This window comes from Zootoca vivipara, chromosome 10 (genome assembly GCF_965207765.1).
Source record: "Zootoca vivipara chromosome 10, rZooViv2.hap1.1, whole genome shotgun sequence".
NCBI classification, from domain to species: Eukaryota; Metazoa; Chordata; class Lepidosauria; order Squamata; family Lacertidae; genus Zootoca; species Zootoca vivipara.
In genome coordinates, this window is record NC_142593.1 from 20355231 (window position 1) to 20367870 (window position 12640).

Here is a 12640-nt window from a genome sequence, read left to right on the forward strand (position 1 = left end):
ATATGCATGAATAATTCATTTGCCTTTAGGATTCAGGAACTGATTTAATTCATAATCAGAATAGTTTGGAAAATGAGTTATTGCCAGCAATTAGTGTTTACATAATACCGTTCATTTTCTTCTGCAAAGTGGCATCATAAAATTGTTTTACAGCGGTATAGAATGGCTACTAACATGATGTTTACAAAGGAAGATTTGAATACCCCCCTTCCCCCCCGCATTTTATAAATAAATTGACTTCTTTATGGGAGGTCCTGGGCTTCTCAAATTATATCCTGGCCAAGGAACAGTATCAGGAAAATCTACCTGCTTCTTTAGTCCAGTACACTATAATGGGGGGAAAGCAGTTACTTTACTCTGTATCAAATTTCTATCCTGCTCCCCAATGCAAATACTCTCAAGGAGGCCAACAAGTCAACAATTTAAAAAATAATAATAATCATCATACTGTATAGTAATAAAATAAGAACAATGAAAAAGACAGAGCATGCATTATAAACACAACAACCAAATAACAGCAACCTATGATTTAAAAGATTGAAATTCCTCACTCGAGTAAGCAACCAATAAAACCTTCTAATCAAAATTTATCGCTGTAGCTTCTGAAAGCTTGTCTGGTCCAATTTGTAGTAGTTACCTGTTTGTAAGCAGCCCCAATCCACAGGTGAAAGAAGCATGGGTTGAAGAATATGTGGCTGTCTCCAACAATAACCACCTTTGTACAGTATGTAGAAAATCCAAAAGGATCCATAGAACCTGATATATCACATTACAGTATGTATAACCACCTGGCAAACCACCCCACCATTTTGGATTTAGAAATGTCTCCAAACTTTAATTTGACCAGGGGCAATGAAGGGTGTGGCTATGAGAGCGGGGGCATGGTCTAAGGAAGGGTTTCTCAAACTTGGGGATCCAGCTGTTTTTGGACTACAGTTCCCATCACCCCTGACTTCAGGCCCTGCTAGCTAGGAATGATGGGAGTTGTAGTCTAAAAACAGCTGGCAACCCAAGCTTAGGAAACCCTGGCCTAGGGAGACTCCTGAAGACTGGATAAAGGCTTGGAGGGTTGCATTCAGCCCCCAGATGTGAGGTCCCCCACCTCTCTCTGCCAAAGCTGAAAAGTATTGCCTCACTGCACCTGTTTAAAGGGACATTTCATGCAGGCTGGCCATTGGGTTGTAATGGGCAAGAAAAGCTATAAACAACTGAGTCCTTGCCTATTCCTGGCATTGGGCATGGTGCTCCTTGGATGGAGGACAGTATAGAATTACCACCACCACCACCACCACTACTACTAAGTTTTTCAAACATGGGACATTTCCAGCCCTACCAGGAAATACTGGGAATTGAACCTGAAACCTTCTGCATACAAAGCAAATGATGCTCCACCACTAAGCTGCAGGTGTTTTCTGTGGGTCAAGTTAGAGAGTCACCAACACGTTTCGAAAACACAGAGGGGAAGTAAGAGAATGTGGAGTTCTGCAAGTTCTGCAAACACCTTCCATTCAGCTGCCTTATTTTATTTGCAGGTAGATTAAGGAAGAACATGATAATCACTGGGCAGGACTATGTGGAGCTGCCAACTCTAAGAGGGTGGTAACTGGTTCAGTGCGAAAAGCCAGGCATCAAGTTGTAGCTATAGCTGTGGGGGTGGGTGGGAGTCTCTCCATCTTAGCCAAGCCAAAGTCAACATTTTGGGTGCAATTAAAGGTGTGAAGGTTTCTACAAGGAGACTGACCTAGATTATAATGACATGTTCCCATACTTCTCAGTAGGACACTGGTTGAGAGTCATTTGAATGGACTCAGATGTGAAGGTGGCACTGTGACTGAGTACGCAACCATCATTCTCTGAGGTTAGGACATGGCACTTCAGAAGAAAATGATCTGAGGACTTAATTATATGCTTTGTACCAAGCATGCTTTGTTCCAAGACTCATTAAAAATAGGTTCTACCCCACACAGCTGCAAATACTGAAATCCAGCAATTAAAGAGTAGTTTCCCTTTTGAGAACTAGAAAAAATATATATCCACATGTCCTTGTTAATGGATAGAAATTCATAGTTTTCATTCTCTCTTGCATTTTTCCTGTTCAAAGCCCTTTAACTCTTCCTTCTTATCATTCAATTTAATGCACCATCTGTTCATTTAAGGCTTAGTCTTTTCAGCTAAGATGTCAAAAGAAAGCGCACATTAATCAAATATTAGCATGTTTGAGGCAAGTATTATCTAGAAGGAGCAAATATATAAATCATGACACTTTTATTATTCTTTACAGCTCTCTAGAATGCTGGGTGTGGGGAATGGAAGCTGCTCCTGGGCAACTCCTGTATCCTGATATATAAATGCCTGGTTGGGAAAGGAAGATGTTCCCCAGTGATCTCGGAAAGTGCTAAAATACAGTTGTTTTAAAGTAAAAAGCACATTAAAGATAGCAGGAAAGGACTGCTGAAGAACACATGCACACCATGTTGGTGAAATACAGAATGATAACATAAGGGGAAACCTGAAAACATTTTTTACATACCGGTAGTGAACCAGTAGTTGTTCAGGAAGGTCTTTCAGAACACAATCCTATATGTGGCTACAGAAGTAAAGGTAAAGGTAAAGGGACCCCTGACCATTAGGTCCAGTCGTGACCGACTCTGTGGTTGCGGTGTACAGCTTCCAGGTCATGTGGCCAGCATGACAAAGCTGCTGCTGGCGAACCAGAGCAGCACACGGAAATACCATTTACCTTCCCGCTGTAGCGGTACCTATTTATCTACTTGCACTTTGACGTGCTTTCGAACTGCTAGGTTGGCAGGAGCTGGGACCGAGCAATGGGAGCTCACCCTGTTGCAGGGATTCGAACCGCCAACCTTCTGATCAGCAAGCCCTAGGATCTGTGGTTTAACCCACAGTGCCACCTGCATCCCTCTGGCTACAGAAGTACCGTAAGTTCTATTAAATTCACCGAGTGACATGATTTGGGTCAAGGCAGATCTTGATAGTTCAGAAAGGACACAGCGCTCCTTTGTAGAGCAATGAGGGCAAATCTATGCAAGCAAACAGCAACAAAATTAAGCAGGGCATCACTACTTGGAATGGTTTTCTGTAATCCTCACATGCCTGGTATAAAGTGCCCCACTTTCTGATCTGCTTGTTCATACTTACACAAAGGACACCCTGTGGCTATGATGCTAAATAAGCTTAACCAATTATGATGAAAACCTGAAAGTGTAAAGTGTTGCATGGCATTTAACCAGGAAATAGTTTCACCTTCTATTATTTCCGAGGTGATTTCTTCAGCATCTGACATAATGCAATATGACAGGTGTCACATCAAGAGAGCACGCTGGTGTTCCTGCAAAGGGGAGCCTGTTAACCCAGCCTACCAGGATTTCTCGCGAAAGCCAGGTCTCACGGTGGGCTCACCTCCTATGCTCACAATAACAAAATCAGGTCAACTTTTCCTAATGCACAGGTCCATGTCTGAGCTTGTAAGCGATTCTCAAGGCTGTGCTCAGAAAGACCTGAAAGAGTTAATTGCACAATGCTGCACTCTTCCTAGTTGCTAGGTAACAGTGGTCTGCCTTCAAGCAGCAACAACCAATGAGTTTATTCTGATATAATCCTTCTGAAGTTGATAGTAGGGGGCTGAAGTTGAAGGTAGGGTCAACAGAACGGTATCTATTTAGAAATCCTTCAAAAGACAATAAATTCTTTCTGTTAGCTTATTGGTGCTGTTTTAAATAAGATTATTCTAATCTGATTTCTTATCTAAGACAGATGTTTCAATCTACTGTATCTGCATATTTGCTGTCTTTGTCAACGAAGAGTACAACATACATATGTTGGTTCTGAATCTTAGAAATATAGTTTGTAAGATTCACATGTCCTACTCCCCCAGACAGTCAGACAGTTCAAGGAGCAATGCTGGATTTAGAGTCATTGGGGAGAAGAGATAACCGGAAACTTCAGGTCTTTGTGGAATTTTTGGGGAGTTTATGTACACATGTGCAATTGAGCGTAGCTGGAGACAGGCAGAATAGGACTCCTACAAACAGCAAACTCGTAGCCCTGCATCACAACTTGCAGACAGATACACCTTTGCAGCCCTCAGGTGTATTTAGCTTTATAACCCCCCCCCCCCAGTTCCATTCAGTCCCCCTCCTTGTGGTGGTTTACACACCAAACATTTAGACAGGGCTGTCTTTACCTGGGGGTGTAAGGGGCATATCTGCCAAGTTGCTGTTGGAGAAATAAGGGACCGGAAGTAGTGCTGCCGCCATTTTGGAACTGGGCGGAGCATGCTCAGAAGTGACTTTTGATGCTGCTTTGCCCAGTTCCAAAATGGCCGCTGCGCCAGAATAAACCGGGAAAAAACAAAAAAATCCGTTTTTTCAGTTAGGAACAGTTGGAAAAACGGGGATTTCCCGGGGAATACGGGAGACTTGGCAGCTATGGTAAGGGGTGCGGAGCACCCAGGTGCCAAATTCTGGGGGGTGCCAGGCGCCCGCCGCTGACGCCGCCTAAGCTCTTAACTATCTACCTGTTATGAAATAATAAACAATGTTGATCAAGCTAGAAAAACAAAATACATACTGGCATATACCTAGGTACAGTGGTACCTCGTGTTAAGAACTTAATTCGTTCTGGAGGTCCGTTCTTAACCTGAAACTGTTCTTAACCTAAGATACCACTTTAGCTAATGGGGCCTCCCGCTGCCTCCATGATGCCGCCGCGCAATTTCTGTTTTCATCCTGAGGTAAAGTTCTTAACCTGAGGTACTATTTCTGGGTTAGTGGAGTCTGTAACCTGAAGCGTCTGTAACCCGAGGTACCACTGTATTACCGAAATGTATACCTACTGTTTTACTAAATGACTTTTGACTTTGTGCACTCATTTACCAAAGACATGCTGCGGCAGCGGCAGCGCTTGTCATCCACAACCGCAGCACTTGTCAGATTTGGGGGCGCTGGGCATATATTCGAACCCCGGCAGTGCAAGTCTCCCCTGCATTTAGAGACATCTAAAGCACATTGCTTCCTCCAAAGAATGCATGGAACTGTAGTTTGTTAAGAGTGCTGGGGATTATAGGTTTATGCAGGAGCCATTTACGGTGAGCCGGGGCCCCCCCTTCTAGCCCCCCTCCCCGGCTCGCTATAAGTGGCTCCCGCTTTGCTGCTTTACAGCGAGCTGGGGAGGAAGGGAGGAGGACGGATGGGAGCTGTGGCTCCCGAGAGGACGAGCTCCAAAGCTTTGCCAGCGCCCCGACAAAGCGGCGTAGCTCCCCCCCTTCCCCCAACGGCTCTTGCAAAAGTCACCTGGCTCCCGCAACAGTGAGGTCCAGAAAGACACCCATCCCGTTTTCCTCGGTGGCATGTTGGAGGATATGACTTGAGCTTTACATAGCACGTAGTAAGTTAACACACTCTCCGTATGGAGGAGGGGTGAGAGGGAAGGCCACTGCCTTTCTTTTCCATTGGCCAGGCCTTCACATCCTCTCCACCTATGAGTGGGGGCAAATAGAAATTGGCTGGTGCTATGTCCCTCCTCTCCAAATACCCCATTGATAAATGTGACTGTCCTGCCCAGGCATCCCCAAACTGCGGCCCTCCAGATGTTTTGGCCTACAACTCCCATGATCCCTAGCTAACAGGACCAGTGGTCGGGAAAGATGGGAATTGTAGCCCAAAACATCTGGAGGGCCAAAGTTTGGGGATGCCTGGTCCTGCCTAACAAATAAGTCTGGCTAATTTGGGTTCAGATGCCATCTGAAGTGGACCAGTGATCTAATCCAGGTCATGATCTACCTGGTTTGGATCAGGTAAGTCCGCTTTGAAATCTGAGTAGGGCAGATTCCTCCTCTAACTCCAGTTGCTACATTAAATTTTGCTTATAAAGCTATTGTTGCTCTGTTGCCTCTACTGCGTGGCATGCATAGAACTGAGATTACCATATGTTGGCATTAGCCTTGTCTAATGAAGAAATCCATTCAAAGAGTGCTGGGCTAATATTTAGGAGGAATCAATACAATGGCCTGAACAGGAGCTCAAACAAAACTCAAATACAATTGCTGTAACTGTTGCTGCTGTGGCTAAACATCTTTTTATTGGCATTGGTATGCTGAGTACAAATAAATATTTTCCTATAAAGCTGAGAGGTCCAAGAAACCATTGAACAATATTTAAAACGATGGGCAGGGGAGGTTTTGCAAAGACCCTCAGCAATTTCATAGTCAAATAGTGCAAAGGACTGAGAACCAATTTTCCCCACACAGTTTCTTACTCCCTATGATCCTGTCCTCCAAATACTACTTTACCCAACACAACTAGGTAAAGGTAAAGGGACCCCTGACCATTAGGTCCAGTCGTGACCGACTCTGGGGTTGCGTGCTCATCTCGCATTATTGGCCGAGGGAGCCAGCATATAGCTTCCAGGTCATGTGGCCAGCATGACAAAGCCGCTTCTGGCAAACCAGAGCAGCACTTGGAAACGCCGTTTACCTTCCCGCTGTAGCGGTTCCTATTTATCTACTTGCATTTTGACGTGCTTTTGAACTGCTAGGTTGGCAGGAGCTGGGACCAAGCAACGGGAGCTCACCCCGTCACAGGGATTCGAACCGCCGACCTTCTGATCAGCAAGCCCTAGGCTCAGTGGTTTAACCACAGCGCCACCTGGGTCCCTGTTAATTATCTGATCCACGGATAAAGCCTCTGCTGGCTCAATTACCCTTCTGTCAGTAGACACAACTATGAAGTCCTTAATACACTGGGCCTAACACATTTGATATGGTCCTCTCCTTAGCATCATGTAACAATCTCAAAGCATTACTCAAGAGTGCCCTCTTGTGTTTACTTCTGGTGCACCAAGTTGGGAAAACAATGGGAGACAAAGAAGAATTCTCCCTTGATCCTTGATCTCTCTCTCTCCCTCTCTCCCTCTCCCCCTCTCCCACACACATATATTCTTCTGCTGTATCATCAAAAAAGGCAGGGGCAGCCAACATCTTTGGACTACAACTCCCATCAGCCACAGGTAGCATGGTCAGCTATGATGGGGCTTGTAGTCCAACATGTGGAGAACACCATATGGGTTATCCCTGAATGAGCTGTTAACAATCCAATAATCATGTATTTTTCCCTCATAGATTCTTTCTGCTAGATGTATAACCTAGGAATGTTGCTATATTTAACAGTGTGTTAATGTAATGCAGGCTTCCTCAACCTTAGCCCTCCAGATGTTTTTGGCCTACAACTCCCATGATCCCTATCTAGCAGGACCAAGTGGTCAGGGATGATGGGAAATGTAGTCTCAAAACATCTGGAGGGCCGAGGTTGAGGAAGCCTGATGTAATGAGTCGATTGTACCACATGACTGAGTTTTGCTCATCTCTATGTATCTTTGCATCATTGTCTACCATTGTGAAAACCAGGGGTCCCCAAACTTACCTGGCTTTGGGCCGGATGCCCGGTGTGCCGATTGCATGGGGGGCCGGAGGGTGAAAGGTGCGGGAGTGCGCGACTGTGCACGCCCATGCGCATGCACAAACGCTATTTCTGGCACACTCCCGACCTGGAAAGCGCCGGAAATAGCTTGTGTGCATGTGCAGAAGCCTCCTCCGACCCGGAAGTACACCGGAAATGACGCTTGCACATGCACACAAGCTATTTCCGTCGCTTTTCCAGGTTGGAAGTGGGCAGCCGCGCCGCACAGCGCCGGTAAGAGCGGGCGGCGACAGTGGGCGGCGGGGGTCCCCGGGGGCCGCATAAAAGAGCCTCGGGGGCCATATGTGGTCCCCAGGCCATAGTCTGGGGACCCCTGGTGAAAACCTTTGTTATTTGTAGTCTTGCAGGCAATCAGGTGAAACTTCCTATCTTTTCTCCTTATCACCGATAAAGGCATTGAATAATTCATCCTCCGCTCTGCCTGTCAGAGCTTATTGATCTGTAAGGCAATATTGCCTGTAATGACAATATTGACTACAAACACTTATGCAAGAGCATTTAAAGGCCTGAGAAGATTAGAAGAGTAATTTCTAACCTGCTTCTGAAACATTTTCTTACTTCCACTGGTGCTTTGAAACCAAGGCAATGTCCTGACAATAAAGTGAGGATTTACTACAAGTAAATTACAATCTGCTTTGGATGAAATAAATGGCTGTTGTAATGCTGTTTATCATACTCCCATCTTTTTTTCATATGCAGACTAGAATCCCTTCAATAGCACTTCAACTATGTGCTCTTTATTCGTTTTGAGTACATGTGTGTTCTGTGGAGATCTGATCTGGTGGAGAAGGTGGGGCAGCATCTCATGCCCTTCAACATTTCTCTGATGAAAATAGGGACGTCCCCTTCCATAATGATAATTTTACTATTTATACCCCACACATCTTATTGGATTGCCCCAGCCACTCTGGGCAGCTTCTAACACATATTAAGACAAAGTAAAACATTAAACCAGGGGTCAGCAAACTTTTTCAGCAGGGGTCCGGTCCACCGTCCCTCAGACCTTGTGGGGGGCCGGACTATATTTTGGGGAAAAAATATGAACAAATTCCTATGCCCCACAAATAACCCAGAGATGCATTTTAAATAAAAGGACACATTCTACTCATGTAAAAACACCAGGCAGGCCCCACAAATAACCCAGAGATGCATTTTAAATAAAAGGACACATTCTACTCATGTAAAAACATGCTGATTCCCAGACTGTCCGCGGGCCGGATTTAGAAGGCGATTGAGCCGCATCCGGCCCCCGGGCCTTAGTTTGGGGACCCCCTGCATTAAACCCTTAAAAAAACACCAACCCTTCCCTATACAGGATTGCCTTCAGATGGCTCGGATATCGGATAACTCCACACCCTCCAACATTTCTCCAATGAAAAATAGGGACATCCTAAGGAAAAGTGGTAGGGACGCGGGTGGCACTGTGGTTTAAACCACTGTGCTGCTTGGACTTGCTGATCAGAAGGTTGACAGTTCAAGGCCCCGTGATGGGTGAGCTCCCGTTGCTCGGTCCCAGTTCCCGCCAACCTAGCAGTTCGAAAGCACGTCAAAGTGCAAGTAGATAAATAGGTACCACTGTGGCGGGAAGGTAAACGGCGTTTCCGTGCGCTGCTCTGGTTTGCCAGAAGCGGCTTAGTCATGCTGGCCACATGACCCAGAAAAACTGTCTGTGCCTTGGCCTGTAAAGCGAGATGAGCGCTGCAACCCCAGAGTCGTTCGCGACTGGACTTAACTGTCAGGGGTCCCTTTACCTTTAAAGAAAAGAGGGATATTCCGGGATCCAATCAGAATCTGGGACGGCTTCTCTAAATCAGAGACCTCCCTGGAAAATAGGGACACTTGGAAGGTCTGGCATCTGCGTATTTTGCCTCTGGCAGCCAAATCCCTCAGACCAGCCCCAGGATAGCCTTCCACAAATTGTCTTTCTTTTTAAATTATTGTCCCTTTAGACTGTTAAGATAAAAATGTATATTCCATGCTGTTGTTGTTTTAAGGGTGGTGCCACATTCCTGTCTTCCCTGCTACAGCACCAATTCCTAACTGCTATAATACACTTGTTAATGCTTAAAGAAAATGCATTTGGGCAGCTGCTCCTCCCTCCATTTTCATCCTTTTGTGAAAGGAAGTAGAAAGGATTGCAAGTGGACAAGAGAGCATTATTTGGTTGTTTTTCCTCCCTGCCCCCATGTGCCTTAAAGCTATGAGTTGCACTGTATTTCACCTTTGGTTTACATTTGTTGCAGCTAAAAGGAATTTCTGACTGTTACGAGCTGCATGAACTATCCAGAACTTCTTGAGAATATTCAGAGAACAGAAAAAAAAGAGCAGCCCAAAGAAGTAGCAAAAGTTTGGTTTATATGGAAACATTTCCAAAGAATTGCAAAACTGTTGACCATTAATTTGCAATGGATCTCTTTGCACATCATGTCCTCTGGAAAGTAAATACAGTACCTGCTTTCAGAAACCCAGATTTTCGAGCTTCTTCTCACTCTCCTTTATAGAATTGCCATCCTTTGTTCAGGCTGCATAGATATGACATTTTATTTTAGAATCAACAGAGACTGGGCATTTGTTTTTTCTATATGGTCCACACACAATCTTGTTCTATTCTCTATTTGTCCCCTGAAAAGAGTTTTTTAAAAAATGGTTTCATTCCCAAAATAAAAGCTCATTGCAGATTGATTCTGCACTACCTCCCTGTGTATGTCAAATGCGGTTGTCAAATTGTTCTACTACTCTGGTGTTTCCTGTGTCCCCGTTCCACCTCTGTGGCAAAGAGTTAAGGACAATTTCAGCAGCGGGATGTCCAATCTGGGCAGGTAAAGTGCTATGGAAGCTTTAATTAAAAGTGTCCTCCTGACAAATTCCACCTGCTTTATTGCTTTCTGTTGAGCAGGCGATGTAATACCGTGTTTCCCCTTTTTTAATACGTAGTCAGAAAGTAAGCCATAGCAGGCTTTTAAAGCATTTGTTCAAAATTAAACACCCCCTGAAAATAAGCCATGCCTTGAGGCAGCGGTACCCAGCAGCAGCGCTGTCCTTGTCCTCCCGCTGCTGTTGCTGTTGCTGCTGCTGGGGGCTGCATGGCCCAAGGCTGAGCGGCGGTGGGAGGTCCGCGGGCGCTTCTGCACGGCTGGAGTGACGGGCGGTGGCGGGAGCGCTGCTGGCCCCTTCCGCGCCGCCGGAGCGTCGTGGGCTGCATGGCCCAAGGCAGAGCGGTGTTGTGCCACCGGGGCAACAGGCGGTGGCGGGAGCGCTGCTGGCCCCTTCTGCGCCGCCGGAGCACCCGGCGAGGAGGCCTGCCTCCCCAGCGCCCGGAACCGGCGGCTGCAGAGCGGAGCGCTTTGCTGCGCCGAGCGCTCGGAGCTCCCAGCAGCGCCTTGCAGAGCACCGAATGCTCAGAGCGCCGCAGCAGCCTGGCCTCTTCCTGCCTGCCACCCCACCGCCCGGAACCGGCAAGGATGAGGAGAAAGGGGCGCCTGGGAAGGAGTCGGGAGGGCCCTTGCTGCATGAGCCATGGGCACCCGGCTCCTTCCAAGCACAGTGAACGCCGCACCTCGCTTTGAGCAAGAGGCATGAAAGGGACGCGGCGGTGAGGGTGATGGCTGCGCGGGCGGCGGCTGCGTCACGTCTCCCGGCGGCAGTGGGGGCTCTCGGTGCTGCCTTGCCCGTGCCCCGCATTCCCCGGAGGCCTTCCGCCTCGCTAAGCTCGGCCGGCCTCATGCGGTGGGTGGAAGGCGCGCGGGTGGCCTGTCTAAGGCCGGGCGGGATCCCTCAGCCCTCCTCATCCTCATGCGTTTATTTCGCGAAACACCCCCCCCCCCAAATAAAGCAGCAGGAACCTCGGAGCTGTTGGCAGGGGGGGTGATGGGAGAAAGATTAAATAAACCAAGACAAAGGCATCACCGGGCGGAGCGCCGAGCCAGCGGCCTGGCCTCTTCCTGGCCATGCCGAGGAGGCCTGCCGCCCCACTGCCCGGAACCATAGGTACCATAAAAACATAATAAAAATAAGACATCCCCTGAAAATAAGACACCATGTGGTTTTTTGAGGGAAAAAAGTTATAAGACGGTGTCTTAAAGGGGGGGAAACATGGTACCACTTGAATAGTCTCTCTTATCTTCCATTGCCTGTTCTTGGCAGGGGAATTTAGCTACTTTGCTACTCATAAAAATTAAAAGGGGAAAAAAACTCCGAGAGGAAACCAGTAATTTAAATCTTCCGTCTGTAGGAATAGAAATTGGTGCTGGGGCAATTGAGAGTTGGTGCTCAATGAGCAATCATCACTAATCCCTCAGCTATGCTCAACAGGAAGAAATAAAGGAGCGGTTGCATTTTCAGTTAATGTTGAGAAAGACCTGTGCTGAACAGGACAAGAGAGTTAACGTTACAGCACAATACTGGCCTTGGACAAGGCTAGATAATATGCTGCCATATTAATATTCTGTTGCTGTTAACATATGAATTTGAGACAAGAGAGACACCTGGTGTTCAAAACAGAACACTGGAAACTGCTTGCACTAAACATGGTTTAAAGCTAGTATTGAATAGAATGAAATCACCCAAATTGATTGGGTTAATGGGGGGTTGAGGAGGGTCAGCTGGAGTGAGTGAGAAATATCTTCTCTGAGGAACGTTGGAGGGTATGCGGTCTTCCCCTCATATCCTGCTTGTGGTATTTTCATAGGTACCTGGGAAACAGGATGTTGCTGGGCTAGAAAAGGTCTTTGTTCCAACTGAGTGAGGATCTCTTTATGTTCAGAGATGATCACAAGACCATGAGCCATATCAGCAGAAAAATCACAGAGCTACCAAAAAATCATTTCTATCAGCCAGTCTCCAGGAGCAAGTGATTCTAATGATTTGCCCACACCTGTAAAGTTTAGGAGCTGTTGTAAGCATAGTCTGGTACAATCTCTTGGTAAAGAGGAACAATGCAAAATGTCTCCCATACACAGCAGATCCCTTTCACCCTACCCAATTACGGAGCTTATAAGACAGGCTCAGATAACCAGGTGCTATAGCTCAGCTACATCCAGGTCCCTAGCTTGAGAGACTACCCTCTAGAATTAGTGATCTTGGCAGATGTTCAAACTCACTGAGGGTGAAAATTCTAGTACTGTATATTTTCACCTTTTATAGGC

General features: G+C 46.5%; 1 long non-coding RNA gene across 1 annotated transcript; it reads left to right on the top strand.

Moving 5' to 3' along the window:
- The first annotated feature begins 3504 nt into the window (after positions 1-3504).
- On the top strand, positions 3505-10178 carry LOC148684388 (uncharacterized). Its single transcript, XR_015946195.1, has 2 exons — positions 3505-3654; positions 9740-10178. It is a non-coding gene; the product is annotated as an uncharacterized LOC148684388 (long non-coding RNA).
- Positions 10179-12640: the final 2462 nt, after the last annotated feature.